The sequence below is a fragment of the Rhineura floridana genome, chromosome 7 (genome assembly GCF_030035675.1).
Source record: "Rhineura floridana isolate rRhiFlo1 chromosome 7, rRhiFlo1.hap2, whole genome shotgun sequence".
Classification (NCBI taxonomy): domain Eukaryota; kingdom Metazoa; phylum Chordata; class Lepidosauria; order Squamata; family Rhineuridae; genus Rhineura; species Rhineura floridana.
In genome coordinates this window covers 46,638,521-46,655,563 of record NC_084486.1, presented here as the reverse complement: position 1 = coordinate 46,655,563, position 17,043 = coordinate 46,638,521, and positions in this window count along the sequence as shown.

The window sequence follows — 17,043 nt, the reverse complement described above, 5'->3', positions numbered from 1 at the left end:
AGTGGTTAAGGTGTTGGACTACGACCTGGGAGACCAGGGTTCGAATCCCCACATAGCCATGAAGCTCACTGGGTGACCTTGGGCCAGTCACAATCGACTTGAAGGCAGTACATTTACATTTTTACACAGCTGCTGTGCGGCCCTATGGTGTTTCCCCAACTTTTCTGCACATTTCACCTGTTGGAGTGGAGAGAGACGTGGTACCATCCCCACCATGGACGTGAAAAGTATTGATGTAATATTGATGAAATGAGAAGAGAATCATGGGCATAAATGGGATATTTCTCATTACAAATTTCTCTACCCCCTGAACTCTGTCTAGTTGGCAGGGTAAAAATTAAACAAGTGGTGACGCAGAAGAAGATCCTCTTTACTCATGGAAATCAAGGACTGCAAACAATATGCACTTCCAGAACCATCTGGCTAGGATCTTTGATGACTTAGCAGCTAAATTAGATCACACAACACGTGTATGTTCCCAAAGACAAAAATGTAGCAATCATCTGGGGCATTGAGGGGAAACATTACAAATGCAAAGCTTGATGTAGAAGGGACTTTTGGCTTTGTTCTATTATGTGTGATTAGTGAACATTTGTTTTATTATTTATTATATATATGACAGAATAAATTGGAAATGATAGTTGAACTTTATTGTAAAGTTCTATTTTTCTTTAGATCCAAAAAAACATGAATTCATTAGAAAGAGAAAAAAATAGGATGTAGATGGCTGAATGTATAAATAACACAATGTACCAAAACAGTAATGAGTGTTATCCCATTAAGGCATTGCGTAAACTATGAAACAAACCTATTGTTATTTATTTATATTTTTATCCCACTTTCCAGACAGAATAAAAATAGTAAAAAGTGCTCCCTACAAAATTCAAAAAATAAAACTCTACAGCAGCATAGTTTCCCATACTGAATGAGGCAACCTGCTGCAAACTACTAGCTTTCCCCAAGAATCAGGTGGGACTTCATGTAGCCACTGCCTCAGGTCTAAGAGCCAAACTAGGAATGATGGGAGCAGCCATATTTGCTTATTTGTTATTTCCAAAGCAGGGAGGAGTCTATTTTTTATATCAAGTGGCTAAACCAGCCTTTCCCAACTAGTGGGCCACCAGATGTTGTTGGACCACAACTCCCATCAGCCTCAGCCAGCATTGCCAATTGTCAGGAAAGATGGGAATTGTGGTCCAACAACATCTGGTGGCTCACTAGTTGGGAAAGGCTGGGCTAAACTAACCTCTCCCACCTTATTCCTCTGCATTCCATCACCGCATTCCAACTCCAGTATTAAAAAGTGAGACAGGCTAGGAGAAAAGTGCCTAACATAATGGAGCATGATGATGTAAAGAGTGGGTGGGTTCTCCTCACCAGCTGCCCTTAAAAATTAGATCCTCTCATCCTTTTATTCAGGAACAAAGCAGACACATGAACCACAAACTTGGCTGCTTCTGTTTCATATAGTTTGGCTGTGAGGCACAAGAAATATAGTTTACCTAACATTGCTATTCTGCTCCACAATTTTTGAGTAATCACATTGGGAAACAAAGGTAGTAAGCGGAGGGACATTTCGTGTGAGGTGTCACAGGGTTCTGCTGAACATTAGAAGCAACATATTTTATGGTGAAAACAGTGCAACAATAGAAAAAAATTACAAGGAGAAAATGGTCTCTCCTTGGCTGGAGACCTTCAGGATGCTCTAGGGATGTTCTAACTCTGGATTGTTTTCATTGAACAGGAGGTTGTACTGAATAGTCTACAAGGTCCCTTCCAGCTCTGTGAATCCCAATATGGTGCCCATCAGCAGGCCCTCAAAAAACCTGCAAAAATGTAGCCTTAACAGAATAGGACTGGTAAATAAGTGGATCTTTTCCCCATCGCTAATTTCCACACCTTGAGAAGCTGCACTTGTTAAGTGCCCACATGTCACGCAGTTCTTAAGCATACAAGAGCCATGTCAGAAAAAAGCCATATATCCCATGTGAAAAAAAGTGTAAGTACTATAAGACGGCTTCAATGTAGGAAGACTACAAACAGAAAGGAATGATAATTCTTGGAGCATAGATTTGCTAGCAACTATAACAAGTTCTTTTATGTAATGCTCTTTGCCCTACATAATGCTTTCTCTGCCACTTGGGAAGGTGCATGAATGTTACTCCTTTAAATTTATTTTGAAAATATGTGCTGTCTCTAGCTGGCATTGCACAGGAATAACTCACATAAAATGCTCTGAGAAAAATTTTTGGTTCATTGATGTTCCAAGCATACGTTGCACCTGTTATGCCTGTTTTGATCTAGCCTTCAGCCAGAGGTCTGATAGCTCCAAACAATACAAGAGAAGACAACCTTGTGCTGTCTTTTGAAACTTGGAGCCTAATTGTCATTTCTGAGATGTTGGGTATGAAAGGACTTGGGAATCTGCTGAATGTTTTAACTCATTAATGTGACTTCAATAAGGGGCCACAGGTTTTGTATGTTTTAAACGAAGACTTCAGGTTCCAAGAATGGAAAACCAAGACTTCAGATCCTTGGCTGCTGTCGTATATCAACTTAGCTAGGAGTAAGCCATAGTGAATACAGCTTATTTCTCTGTAGACACATATAGGATTGCACTGTTAAAACTCACAAGTAAGCAAAGGTGAGGAACCGTTGGCCCCCCATATGTTGCTGAACTGTAACTCTCACAGCCCCAGCAAGCATGGCCATGTTGGGAGTTGTAGTTCAGGAACATCTGAAGGGCAAAAATTTCCCCACACCTGATATAAGGTGTCAGGGCAACCTCAATAATAATGAGTAGTAATGGAATAAAGATGCAATATGCAAGTGATGTGTGGCTTCTGGATTTGGGCATGTGGCTCTATGCACATAGGGTGATATCCAACGTTGTGTAAGCAAAATTCCTCTTCTCTCACCTGCAATCCCCATGGATACCCTCCAGATCTGCTCTTGGAGGTGCACAGGAGGGAGGAGAAGGGGGATTCCCAGTGTGCAAGTGGAAGTCTGTTCCACTCATCTGCAGGCATCATCGGATATCAACAATACACTTTTATAGCATGTTTAAAGGTATCACAATGCTCCTACAATCCACTCTTGGTGCTCTTGGGATTTTCCAGAGCTACCCCAGGAATATTGTTATAACTGGGCCTTTAGGGAATCAAGGTGAGTTCAGGTTATTTTTTTTAAATGGCAAAAATCCCCTTTCCTTCTAACAACCAAGCCTGCAATGCCATAGCATGGTACAACATGCAGATACAGTTTAGTACAGTCATGGGGAAACCTGTGGCCTTCTAGATGCTGTTAGACTCACAGCTCCCATCAGCCCCAGCCAGCACGGCCCATAGTCAGGGATGATGGGAGTTGTAGTCCAACAATATTGGGGGGGGGACCTTCCTTGCTTCCATCTTCATGACCTGTTTCATATTTTAATGAGAAACATGCTTATTAAAGAAAATACTAGGCCCATGTTAAATGAAATGAGACATTATGCTAAGTTTTGCTTTGGACGTCCTACCCCCAAAACAGTAAGTCCCCTCACTCTCTAAGCCCCAAAGGTCCTTGGTGATGTGGAAAAGCAGATTCTAGATCACAAACACATGCTATTTATAAACCAAAATTATACAACTCCTAAGCCTCCAGTTTTGACTTTTCAGTATTTATTATATTTCTTCCTTGCTTTATTCCTAAAAAATTGCACTTACAAAACACACAAAAAACATGTAATATATATTAGGGACGTATGGCAGCTTACTCCATGGTGCATGATCCTAGTCCCAGGATCTTCCTTCCAAAGGGATGGGACAGGAGGTGATGCAGATGGTATTGGAGATTAGGGGCCTGTTTACATGGGACCCCAGATCCACATTAAAAATGCTGCTTTTTCCATCGCAATTGATTTTGACAGTTCACATACTTCCGCCTTCACTACAAATAAAGTGGCTGTTTTTCTTTGTAGCATTCACACGCGTGTGCGTTTATTGCTATCAGTGTTTCCTTGTTGCCGCGCCTGCACATTAGCATATTTACTGCGGAGGCGGCGAAGGGGCAGTGTTTCCCTAAATGAAGGAATAGGCTCCTGAAAGAAAGGGAATCGCTCCCAACCGTGGCTGTTAGGCTGTCCCTGCACGGGATCGGTGTGCCTTTGGCACCCTGGGACAAGCTTCAGCATGCATTCTGGGAAACATAAAAAAACCCCAAACAATTATCTTTAGAGAGACATTAAAAGCAGCTACTAAAGGAAGCATTGACCGTTTAATATTATCGCTCTCCGTGAGTGGAGCAGATGCTGGGATGAGACGCCAAGGCAGCTCCCCTTTCCCCTTACCCCAGCAGCGCCTTCGCCAGCCTCCTCTCGCCGTGGCTGTGAAAAGGGTGCATGCATCAGCCCAAGGGGGGGAGAGATCCAGCTTTGGGGGGGAGCAGAGGGATGCTACGAGGCAGAAGAGGTCCTCCACACACATACTTTCTCACACTCTTTCTCTCTCTCGCGCACACACATGCTAGATGTAAACAACAGCGCCAAAACTACAGCTCTGAGGAAGGAATTTTACGAGCTCCAGCCCTGTTACCCTCAATGAAGGGGCGGGGAATGTGATTATGTTTAAAGGAGCGGGGGAGGAAATGCATTGGGAGGGAAGCGGGAGTAAACGGGAGAAAGGAAGGCAGGAAACAAAATGACGACCTGAGACAGTGAAAGGGGCGGAGAAAAGGGAGGATCTAATGGCAAAGAAACTGCGCAACCAGAAAAGGCGCCTAAAAGGTAATACACAGTAGAAGCAGGTGCAGATTTTAAAAGCAAATGCTGGTTTTTATCGCACCATTTAATCCGGAGTTAAAGGCAAAAGCAGCACTATGGGTAAAACGTCAAGTAAACGGTCCAAATTAAAAGGATAGGCAAAAAGCAGCGGATGCACATTTTTTGGGCATGTAAACAGGCCCTAGCTGATAGTAAAGACAGCAACTCACAGAAGCAGACCTTCCTCTGATATGCAAAGACTTCTACTAACAGCTGCAGATGGAACAAGCAAACGCGTTGTTTTTCCCTCTTTTGAAGTGGGCAAGTCATTTATCTGATTGATCTGAACTTCTTGGATGTAGCTGAAATGTCCCTCCACTTTAAGGGCCAAATTAGGCAAGACTATTACGTGCACTCCAATTCTCCAAGCAGAGAAAAGTTCCATGGGTGCAGCATTTTCCAGGGTTTGGTTTCCTTTGAAAAGAGGTCACAGGAGGCTTATGGTGTTTGTAATATTTGTGAATTTACAAATACACAGGTTGAGCAAAGACAGAAGCACAGCTTTTGGCACTCCCAACATAGTCAAAATCCAATATTCTCATAACTGATGTTGTTTGCTTTCTGATTCTTCTCAAATTGCAGCCTGTACTTTATTTATTATTTATTTATTGAATTTCTATCCCACCCTTCCTCCTGAAGAAGCTCAGGCTGGCAAACACATCAACGATAAAACAATGCTTTAAAATATATTTTTTAAAACAGTTCAAAGCATTCAACCAGTGATCCCAGGGTTGCCAGGAACAGTGTATTTCAGCCATCAAATGCTTGGGCAAATAAGAATGTTTTTAAATTCCTCCTGAAAGTCAATAATGAGGGCAACAGAAGCACCTCACAGGAGGGGTGTGTGTCCATAAATGGGGAACCTCCACTGGGAACACCCTGTCACAGATCAATGCCTACTGGCCAGTTCTAGTGGTGCGACCACTAGAAGGCTTCACCTACTGATTTCTGGATCTGAGATGGTTTATATTGGGGAAGGTGCTCTTTTAGGTACTCAGGTCCCAAGCTTTGTATGCTAATATTGGCACCTTGAACTGGGCCCAGTAACCCATTGGTAGTCAGTGCAGAGCTTTCAGTACCAGTGACACATGATCCTATCAGGCTGCCTCACTTCCCAACCTAGCAAGCAGCTACATTTTTCTCTAGATGCAGCCTTCAGACCAACTTCAAGGGAAGCACATTATAGTAATCTAAGAGGGAGGTTACTAGAGCATGGACAAACTGAGGCCAGGCTATCCCACAGTCCAGGAATGTCCATAGCTGGTGAATTAGCCATCTCTGGGTGTAAGCACTCCTACCCACAGGAGACTCTTGTGAGAAGTTGGTATCCAGACTACAAACCTGTTCCTTCAGGGGAATAACAACCTTTCCCAGAACAGGTTATAACCCTAATTCCTGGCCACAGAAACCACCCACCCATAGCACTTTGATCTTATCAGGATTCAGCCTCAGTTTATTGGCCCCCATCCAGTCCATCACAGCCTCTGGACACCTGTGCAACACCTTCACAGCCTTTCCAGATTCTGATGGAAAGGAGAGATAGAGCTATGTGTCATCAGCATACTGATGACACCGTGCTCCAAATCCCTGGATGACAGCTTCCAATGGTTTCATATAGATGTTAAATACCAGAGGAGACAGAATGGACCCTTATCTAACCCCATAGCCCCAAAGCCATGAAGCTGAGCAACAATCTCGTACTACTTTCTGGTAGCAACCTTGCAGATAGGAGAACTACTATCAGAGCTTGGAAGATTACTTTTTTAAAGTAATAAATTACAGTTACAATTACATGCCCCCCCAAAAAACACTTAGTAATATCCTTTACAATTACAATTGCTCTGAAAGTAACGGATTACTTTTTCCTCAAAAGTAATTACACTTACATTTCAGTTACTTTCTTTAAAAAACGCCTACAAGCTGCTGGCCTTGGCTGCTACAAATCTAAGTAGCCTAAAGCAACATTAAAAATAAACACACACATACAGAGGTAGTAGAATAATTCTTTTTATCCATAAGATAGCAATGGTGGTCTCTCCACTGGTAAGGGAGGTGGGGAGGGAGGCAGAGGCCACTACTCAGATCTTTGCATGTCAAACCAAGTGCAATCCCCCCACTCAGCCAGCAAGCATAAACTCTCTCACTTAACCACCTCCCAGAACCTGCCCTGCCACCAACTAAGGGACACTCACCCAACCCACAGTTCTTCATCTCCATTCTGCTGCTGCCTCCTTCTCCTCCTTTATCCATGTTCTTGCCCTCCAGCTCCTTTTCCCCTCCACTCCATTCTTCACCACCACCATCCATTTTCTTAAACAATTGTTTTCTCCACTCCATCCCGTCTCACTCTCCACCTCTTCTCTTGTAGCCTCCTACCCACCCACAGAGCATGAGGGAAGAAGCCCAGTTTGAGGCACATGATTTTCATCCACAAATCAGAGGAGCAGAAGACTTTCCCCCCCCAAGTAATGCCCAAAAGTAATGCTGGGAATATTACAGTTACTCCACAAAAGTAATAAAATTACTCCTAGTTCTATTACAATCAAAATGTAAAGAAATTACCCACTCGTTCCTCAAAAAAGTAATGAATTACAAGTAATTCATTACTTGTAACTAATTACTTCCAAGCTCTGACTACTGTAATATAGTATCTCCATCCCCCACCTCTTTAAGTCATTCCAGAAGAACACCATGGTCAATGATGTCAAAAGCCATTGAGAAGTCAAGGAGAACCAACATGGTCACTCTGTGCCTGTCTCAGGGCGACAAAGGCTGTTTTGGTGCCAAAATAAGGCCTGAAAACAGACTGGAATTTACATGCAGACAGTGGGATTCTAACTAGAGTTACCAGATCTCTGGTTTTCGGCCGGAGTCTCTGGTTTTTGGGGGGCCCTCTGGCTCTCCCACTAGCACCCCTTAATCTCCAGACTCTCAGCTTCAATTTAATTTTTTTTTAAAGTTTCTAGGTGGTCTGGTTCCCGAGATATACACCAAAACATCAGCCTCTGCCCTGCAACTGTTTAATCTATTTAACTGATACGACGCTGAAGTTGGTTCCTAGTTCCCAGTTCTTTATTTGCTTGAAAGTTCAAAACACTAAAAAAGGAAGAAGTGTTGACAACTACAGCACCTTCAAACCAAACTTAACATGTCTCTGAACCCCAAAATATATGTTGGGATACCCTGTATGATATATCACTGTGATCGGGGGACTCTCCCCGTCAAGAATAACAATACATTTATACAATCAAAATCATCAGGTTTCTAATATTATCATAAATACATAATGATGTCATAAAATCATAAAAAATAAGTAACTGGGGGTGCCCACCCCAAACTCTGCTCTGGGACAGGACAAATCATACACCCCAGGAAAGGGGAGGGTGTCCTCTATGAGATGCCACTGCATCCTGCCAGGTCCAGAGTTTCTGGTGGGCGCAGGGCATGGAGGACGGCATCTATGCAAAATCAAAGCAGACCAAAACATACAGGAAAAATAAGTAACTGGGGGTGCCCACCCCAAAATCTACTCTGGGCCAGGACAAATCATATACCCCAGGAAAGGGGAGGGTGTCCTCTACGAGATGCCACTGCAATACATCCGGCCCAGAGCTTCTGCTGGGCACTGGGCATGCACGGGTGCATCAATGCAAAATCAAAATGGACAAAAACAAGTAGAAAAAAATAAGTAACTGGGGGTACCCACCCCGAGATCTGCTCTGGCACAGCACAAATCATATACCCCAGGAAAGGGGAGGGTGTCCTCTATGAGCTGCCACTGCGTCCTACCTGGCCCAGAACCTCTGCTGGGTGCAGGGCATGGAAGAGGGCATCTATGCAAAATCAAAGCAGAAAAAGACATACAGGAAAAATAAGTAATTGGGGGTGCCCACCCCAAAATCTGCTCTGGGCCAGGACAAATCATACACCCCATGAAAGGGGAGGGTGTCCTCTATGAGATGCCACTGCGTCCTGCCTGGCCCAGAGCTTCTGCTGGGCGCAGGGGAAGGATGAGGGCATCTATGCAGACAGAGAGGGTAGAGAATCTTCTTACTCTTACTCATTTCTCAGACCTCTTTCTGAAGTGAAGGGTCAAATCTGTAAAAGAAGTTTGGAGCAGCCACATTAAAAGATAAGGGCAGGGCATTCCAGGCAGGGGTTGCCAACCCTGCTTGGATATGGATGTCTTTGCAGAGGATCCCTAGTCAAGCTTTACCAACAGCACAATCCAAACTATATCTACTCAGAAGTAAGTCCTGTTGAGTTCTATGGGGGCTTAGTCCCTTAGTATGCGTGTTTAGAATTGCAGCCTTCAGGGGCATCCATCTTTATTCCCGAATGCTTCCATCTAACATCTCCACAACACTAGGCTCCTTTCTTCCTACAGTGGCCTTCTGGTGACTGGCCTGGCCTGAAGGCACTTAAACCCTTCTTGCCGAAAGCAAGTAGGCTAGATTAAATGTTCCCTACCCAGGCTCCATCTTTTAGCTAAGATGTCTAGCTTATTTTCCAGTCAGATATTTTTTTTAATTGTATGCTCCAAGCAACTGTGATTGATGCTTAATGTATCATGCTTAATGACATCACTCGGGCCCACCCTGTGACATCACTCGGGCCCACCCCATGACATAACTCGCGCCCACCCCGTGACATCACTAGGGCCCGCCCCTAAAATCTCAGGTTTTGGGATGCTTCTGACCTGGCAACCCTAATTCTAACAGGCCTACAGGGTGTGGGAAGGGGAAGAGAATGAGAGAGGGGGAGAATCTACCAATGAACCTTGAAATGGTCCTGTACTGAGAATTGGTTTAACTGTTTAGTTACCATGGGAAATATCCCTGAGCATCAGGACTATCAGCAGGGTTTGTTTTGATTGGGTTTTGGTCCAAGTCTTAACAGGCTGGCCAGGTCTAAAGACAAAAATGATGAACGTTTAAATGGGGTAGGCCAAGAACTAGGCATTGTGAGTGCAGGGGCACAGGATAGCTATTTAGGGAGGGCAAAGTACCACAGGCCAAACCAAAAGACAGTAAGAATTTGAGGAGCACATTGCTAAAAACATAAAAACCAACCAAAAAAAATCTTTAAATACATTCAAAGCAGGAGACCATCAAAGAGGTGGTTAGACCCTTGAATGACAGAAGTCAAAGGTGTACTAAAGCAGGATAAGGAGATTGCAGAGAAGCTAAATGGATACTTTCCATGTGTCTTCACAGTGCAGGATAAAGTGCTGTTCCGTGTTCCTGAACTAAGTTTTTGAGGAAGGGAGTCTGAGAAACTAAAACATATAGTGGTGACAACAGATGAAGTTCTAGGCTTAATAGACAAAATAAAAGCTAACAAATCACCAGGTTCAGATGGCATACCCCTGAGAGTTCTCAAAGAACTCATATGTGAGATTGCTGATATTCTAACAAAAATATATAACTTCTCCCTCAGATCTAAAGACTGGAAAGTGGCCAAAAACACCAATCTTTAAAAAGAGATCCAGGGAGGATCCCAGAAATTACAGGCCGGTTAGCTTGACATCTGTCCTGGGAAAACTAGTAGAAAGTATTGTAAAGATAAAATAACCAAGCATATAGAAGAGCAAGCCCTGCTGAAGCAGAATCAGCATGGCTTCTAAAAGGGTAAGTCCTGTCTCACAAACCTATTAGAGTTCTTTGAGACTGTCAGTGATCTGGTTGACATAGTCTACTTGGACTTTCAAAAAGCTTTTGACAAGGTACCTCACCAAAGACTCCTGAGTAAGCTTAGTAGTCATGGAATAAGAGGAGAAGTCCTCTTATGGATCAGGAATTGGTTAAGTAGCAGGAAGCAAAGAGTAGGAATAAATGGACAGTTCTCCCACTGGAGGGTTATAGAAAGGGGAGTCCCCCAAGGATCGATACTGGGACCTCTGCTTTTTTAACTTGTGCATAAATTATCTAGAGTTAGGGGCAAGCAGTGAGGTGGCCAAGTTTACTGATGATACTAAATTGTTCACGATTGTTGAAACAAAAAGAGATTGTGAAGAGGTCCAAAAGGTTCTCTCCAAACTGAGTGAATGGCCCATAAAATGGCAAATGCAATTCAATGTAAACAAGTGTACAGTTATGCATACTGGAGCAAAAAATCTTAATTTCACATATATGGGGTCTGAACTGGCCTGAACAGGAATGAGACCTCAGGGTCATAGTGAATAGCTCAATTAAGATTTCCACCTAGTGTGCAGAAGCTATGAAAAGGGCAAATTCCATGCTGGGGATCATTAGGAAAGGTATTAAAATAAAACTGCCGATATCATAATGACATTGTATAAATCTATGACGCGGCCGCATCTGGAATACTATGCAGAGTGCTGGTCACCTCATCTCAAGAGTTGGGAAAGTTTCATGAAAGGGCAACCAAAATGATCAGTGGGGATGGAGTGACTCCCCTATAAGGAAAGGTTGCAGCATTTGGGTATTTTTAGTTTAGAGAAAAAGCAAGTAAGAACTGTATAAAAGTATGCATGGCACGGAGAAAGAAGATAAAGAAAGGTTTTTCTCCCTCTCTCAGAACACTAGAACTCGTAGATTTCCAATGAAGTTTAATGTTGGAAGATTCATGACAAAGGAAAGTACTTCTTCACACAGTGCATAGTTAAACTATGGAATTCACTCGCACAGGAGGCACTGATGGCTACCAACTTGGATGGTTTTAAAAGATTAGACAAATTCATGGAGGAAAAGGCTATAAATGGGCTACTAGCCATGATGGTTATGCTCCCCCTCAACAGTTAGAGATGGTATGCTTCCCAATACCAGTTGCAGGAGGGAAGAGTGCTCTTGCACTCAGGTCCTGCTTGTGGGTTTTCCATGGGCAACTGGTTGACCACTGTGAGAACAGGATGCTGGACTAGATGGACCATCAGCCTGATCTAGCAGGCTCTTCTTATGTTCTTATGTAATCTCCTGTTTTAACAGATTTGATCACTTTAGGAACCCTGAGGCGTCATCCAGTTCAACCTCCCCCCCGTGATCTTGTAAGTTTGTGCATACATTTAATGTGCCTGATTTTTCATAATGAAGGGGATGATCAGGATTGTGGTTACTGTGCACAGCTTTCATCGTATGCTATATTCACAATGAAAACCCCATTCTCCAAACTGCAATTCACCCAGGAAGTTTCAATAAAATGTTTCCCCTCATTTCAGCCTATCTCTAACCAGAACACCAAGTATTCTAAACTGTATCATAGATAATCTAAACAAAGGAATTATAGTGAAGGACATTTTGCTTTGCTTTCCTTCCCTAATAAAAGCCAAATCGGGCTTTCTCTTTTTCACAGCTGCTACACAGTGAGCAGAAAACATTACTTTACTGCAGGAGTGGCCAATGCAATGCAAAATATTTTGTTTCAATGTGCATCATTTTACATCTATTTAAACAAAACCTTATTTGTCATTTTGTTGCCCTTTCTTTAAAGTGAGTGAGACTCTGTTGGAACTCTGTAGTCAGCTGGATTTGCACTATCCTAAAAAATGTGGTGTCTTAGGTATCTTGCTGCTTACCTTGACTCTATATCATTTACAGGGCCGCGAGAGCGGGTTCGGGCCACGGTGAAAAAAATTTTCAGGCCCCCCAGCAAGGGTGGACCAGCTAAAAATCTTTACATTTTAATGTAAATTTAATGTAAATTTCCTTTGAAATTCACCGATTTTACAATGGATGTCAAAAACAATCAACATATAATGATACTACAGAGAAAGACAAAGACATATGCAACATAGTTGGGCCCCGGGCCCCCTTCCAGATCCCCGGGCCCCGGTAATTTGACTGGCTTCCCCTCCCCTCTTCGATCATTTATGAAAATACTTCAAATATTCCAGGGCTCAGTCCTGGTGCTAGAAACAGATCATGGGGCTGATTTCTACTTTTGGCTCTGGTTATGACCATTTTCTCTGTGATTTGAGCAAGGTATGGCTCCATTCTGTGTCCAATTTTAATTTATAAGTATAATTATATTCTGTTGAAGTTAAATGGTCATTTTCTTTAAATAGTGGGCCTTGGGTAAAGCTGGGAGAGCAATCTCATATGTATGATTAAAAGAAGAATTGTGGAACTGTGATTATGAGAGATTTCTTTTTTACTTACTATGAACAAATGCATCAATATGGGGATTATTCCAAATAATTTTCTAGGCAGACATACTGCTGATGTATCATGGAATACATCCTCATGTCCACATACACATCTAGGAAGGGAGACAGACAGAGAGAGGCATGCACGCACATATCGGAGCATATGAAAATGTGTATATTCAATCACTTATATATCATTAGTGGTTCCTCTGTTTGATGTGTAAGCCACACATAATACATACATATAACTTACCACAGTGTGCATGGAACTGCTTGGTAAGACAATCATCTGTATTGTTCTGCTAAGTAACAGAGATAGTCTTAATACTTTCCTGAAATCCTGAATTTCTGTTGCAGTGTAGAAATGTGGTTAGATTTTTCTCACCATGTAGCAGGATAATGCAGATGACTGGCTTACCAAGTAATTCTATAATTATATTATTAGTTCTATATATAATTTATAAAACAAATAAATAAATAGTTTCAACTGGCCATTTTAACAACTGTTAATATTGCTTCCTTTGGCAAATTTGATTACTTTTAGACTGTTTGTATTCATTGTGTTTTTATGATATCATGATCTACCTTGGGTAAACAATTTTACAAGTAACAATAAAGATAAATGTGTACACAGTGGTACACTTGGCAAATACAGTAGTTCTATGTATTACCCTCTTTATCTGTTAGTATTAAATATACCAGTATTTTCCACGTTTAGGAAGCAACATCTTTTTCATACAAAATGAATTCCTTAGTCATCTCTGCCCCACAGAACAGATGTGCTTCATATATTCAGATGCTGCCAGTGGTATTTACTGTTTACAACTATACCAACCTTGATGTAACTGTAGACAAGCCTGTGTGCTTAACTTGCAAAGCAAAACACTTAAACTGCATTCTTTCAGAATGGTAACTGAATGGTTCACACCCATGCATATCTCATATAGAAGGCTTGTTTCTGCATTTGCTTTTTGTAGCTAAATAACTCAGGCAGCAGAAGACAAGAAAAAACTTGTACTAGAGCTCAGAAACTGAGAAGTCATTGAGTCACATGTAACAAAGGTCACCCTGAACTGCCTGAACACAGAAACAAAAACACACTGACACAACTATGTCATGCTCAAACAACATCCACGAGATTCATGTTTACAGGTATACAAGTAATCTAGGCACATCTGCAAGAGCATAACACAATAAAACATGATGTAGAAAGAACCTATTATGACATCCCATTGAAGATGCAGAAAAGTTCCTAGAAGACTTTACACAGGATGTCACCATCTTGAGCAATGCCACAGGGTGGCCTTAATAGGAACTCATGATACGCACCACCAGTTATATCACAGAGTGACACGTACACAGATGATTTTAGATTTGAGTGATGCATGCAAGTGTCCTTCCATTACTACCATTTCTATTGATCTGTCACCAAACTACCTGCATAGATGAGTTACACAGATTCTGTATCAGGTTCTCAAAGAAGAAGCCAAATGAATGAACTGTTGCAGAGCTGAAGCTAAGCAGGTGTGCATCTTGCTGCGATAACACAGGGAGGTTGTTGGCATAACCAATAAATATTTTAAAACATGATTTACAGTAAATGCCAGGAATCAAATTTTCAAGTGCGTATTCATACCCATATTCTGCCAGATATTACAATGACCGATGCTTGCGTGCCACCACTGTAGCAAACCCTACAACACTTTCTTCATCTGCATGGTGTAATAGAGGCCTAAAACATTCAGACTGTCAGAGAAGTTTGGTTAATAAGGAGTACTATTTACATATGGTTACACCAATAGGGAAAGAGGCAGATACATTCTGATTAGCAGATTGCTTTGATAAAACTGTTATTTAGGTAGTGGGGTACATACACACACCACATAAACACACAGACATATACCAACTGTACCAAGTGTGAAACAATACACCAGCCCTGTAGCCAGCCTTCTTTGTTAGGTGGGACAGCCACATTTCTAGGTGTGGCATGGGGAACGGGGAGAGGCCAATTCCCCTCGCCAATTCCCCTCCCCCTGGTGGAGAGGACATGAGGGCCGGGCCAGGGGAAGGGAAATGTAGTGACCTTCCCCCTCACTCCTCCACCAGAGAGTGTGTGAACTTACATGAATGATGTTTACTTGTTTGAACTGTCTCACCCTTTTTTGAGATATCCTAAGGAATACCAGACTCAAAAGCTTACGTTTGCCTTATAGTGCTCTTTCATCTGTGGTCTACCCCTGTGTCCTGATGCTTCATGAACTGAACTACTCTGGAAAAGGCAGTGAGCTCCTGAGCTTGGTTTTGATGCTGTATTAGCTATCTGAGTTTTAGATCCCACCTGAAAAACAAGCTTACCTCTACTACAAGTTTAGGGAAGGGCAGAGGGAAAATAAATGCTTTATGGTGTGTTTGTTAAATCCTCCTTCTTAAAAGTCCCTTCTTCTGGTCCTGTTTTTTATTTATTTACTTATTAAATGTATATCCTACCCTTCCTTGCAGAAGGAGCCCAGGGTAGCAAACAAAAACACTAAAAGCACTTTAAAATATCTTAAAAACAAAAGCTTTTAAAACATGTTAAAACAAAACATCTTTAAAACATCTTTTAAAAAACAACTTTAAAAACAGCTTAAAAACAATTCCAGCACAGACGCAGACTGGAATAAGGTCTCTACTTAAAATGATTGTTGAAAGAGGAAGGTCTTCAGTAGGCGCTGAAAAGATTGCAGAGATTGTGCCTATCTAATATTTAATATTTATTCACTAATAGGCAAAAAAACTTGCAGTTTAAGAATGTACCTATAGGCAACAGATATTTCTATCAAACTTTAAAAAGCAGGGAGATTAGGCAACTACAGTGAATGCACCAGGGAAGCAGGAGACCTGACCTGTGGATTGGACTGTAAAAGACCAACCCAAATTGTGTTTGCATTTTGACAAATTGGTAGGGCAGTACAATATCTCAGAGAGGAGGTCAGGTCTCCTGCTCCCCTGGTGCATTCACTATAGCTGCCCAATTTCCCTGCTTTTAAAAGTGTGATAGAAATATCTGTTGGCTATAGGTACATTCTTAAACCGCAAGGAGTGAATTTCTCTGCTTTTTAATCCAGGAGGTAGGAAATGGGATCCTGTGCAAGTTTCCTGAGAATGGATTCATCATTTGCATGTTTTTTGAGACAGAAAGAGTTAGAACACAAACATAATTCTTTTTTACATTCACTCCAAACTCCCATTGATTTTCAGCGCATTCATAACCATGTCTACTCAAAAGTCGTCCTATTGAATTAAATGGGATTTACTCTGGGCATATGGGATTAGCATTGTTTTTACAAAAAGCAAGTATTGGGAAGGTTTTCAAAACACTGCCCAAGATCTGACTAATGCACACAAGAGGAAAAGAAACTGAAATGTATATACTTACCCAATTCATGAGATTTTCAGATAAACGGGGGGGGGGGACCACCATTTTGTTTTCTAGACACTGCCTCAGGTCAATGAAACAGAAACACAATCCTGGCTTCACTGATTGGCTGCAATCCTGAACGGGCAGGGTTAAAGCTACAAAGTGCTATACAGTACTGTTTAAAGAAAGATTTAACAGTCAGGGGGGCAGCTGACGTTTTTATGTATATCTCGAGAACCGGACCACCTAGAAACTTAATTTTTATTTTTTAATTAAAGCTGAGAATCTGGGCCACCTAAGGGGCTAGCCGGGCGCCGGGTTGCATCCAAAGAATCCGGGTAAAACCCAGCTAACCGGGCAATATGGCAACCCTACTTTTGGGCTGTATTCATTCACCTTTCCTATTATATTATTAAGCAGCCACTGCGTGTTAATCAGGAAGTAGAAGAAATGAAGAGTAGAAACACACCAAACTAAAATACTAGAATTCAACAATGCAATTCATTGTTTGTAGTCACCTTTCAAAGGTCATCTATACACCTCCATATGTATACTAATAACCCATACTAATTATACATACTAACCCATACTAATAACCTAATAACAACCTCAGCCCTATGGGTTCTACTTTTGTGCATGTACATGTAAACCTGCCCCTGCCTTCTGCCAGTTCAAAGTTCTCTGCCTCTATTTCTTCTTCCCCTTCCAAAAAAGCAGAATGTATTTCTACACACAGACTTC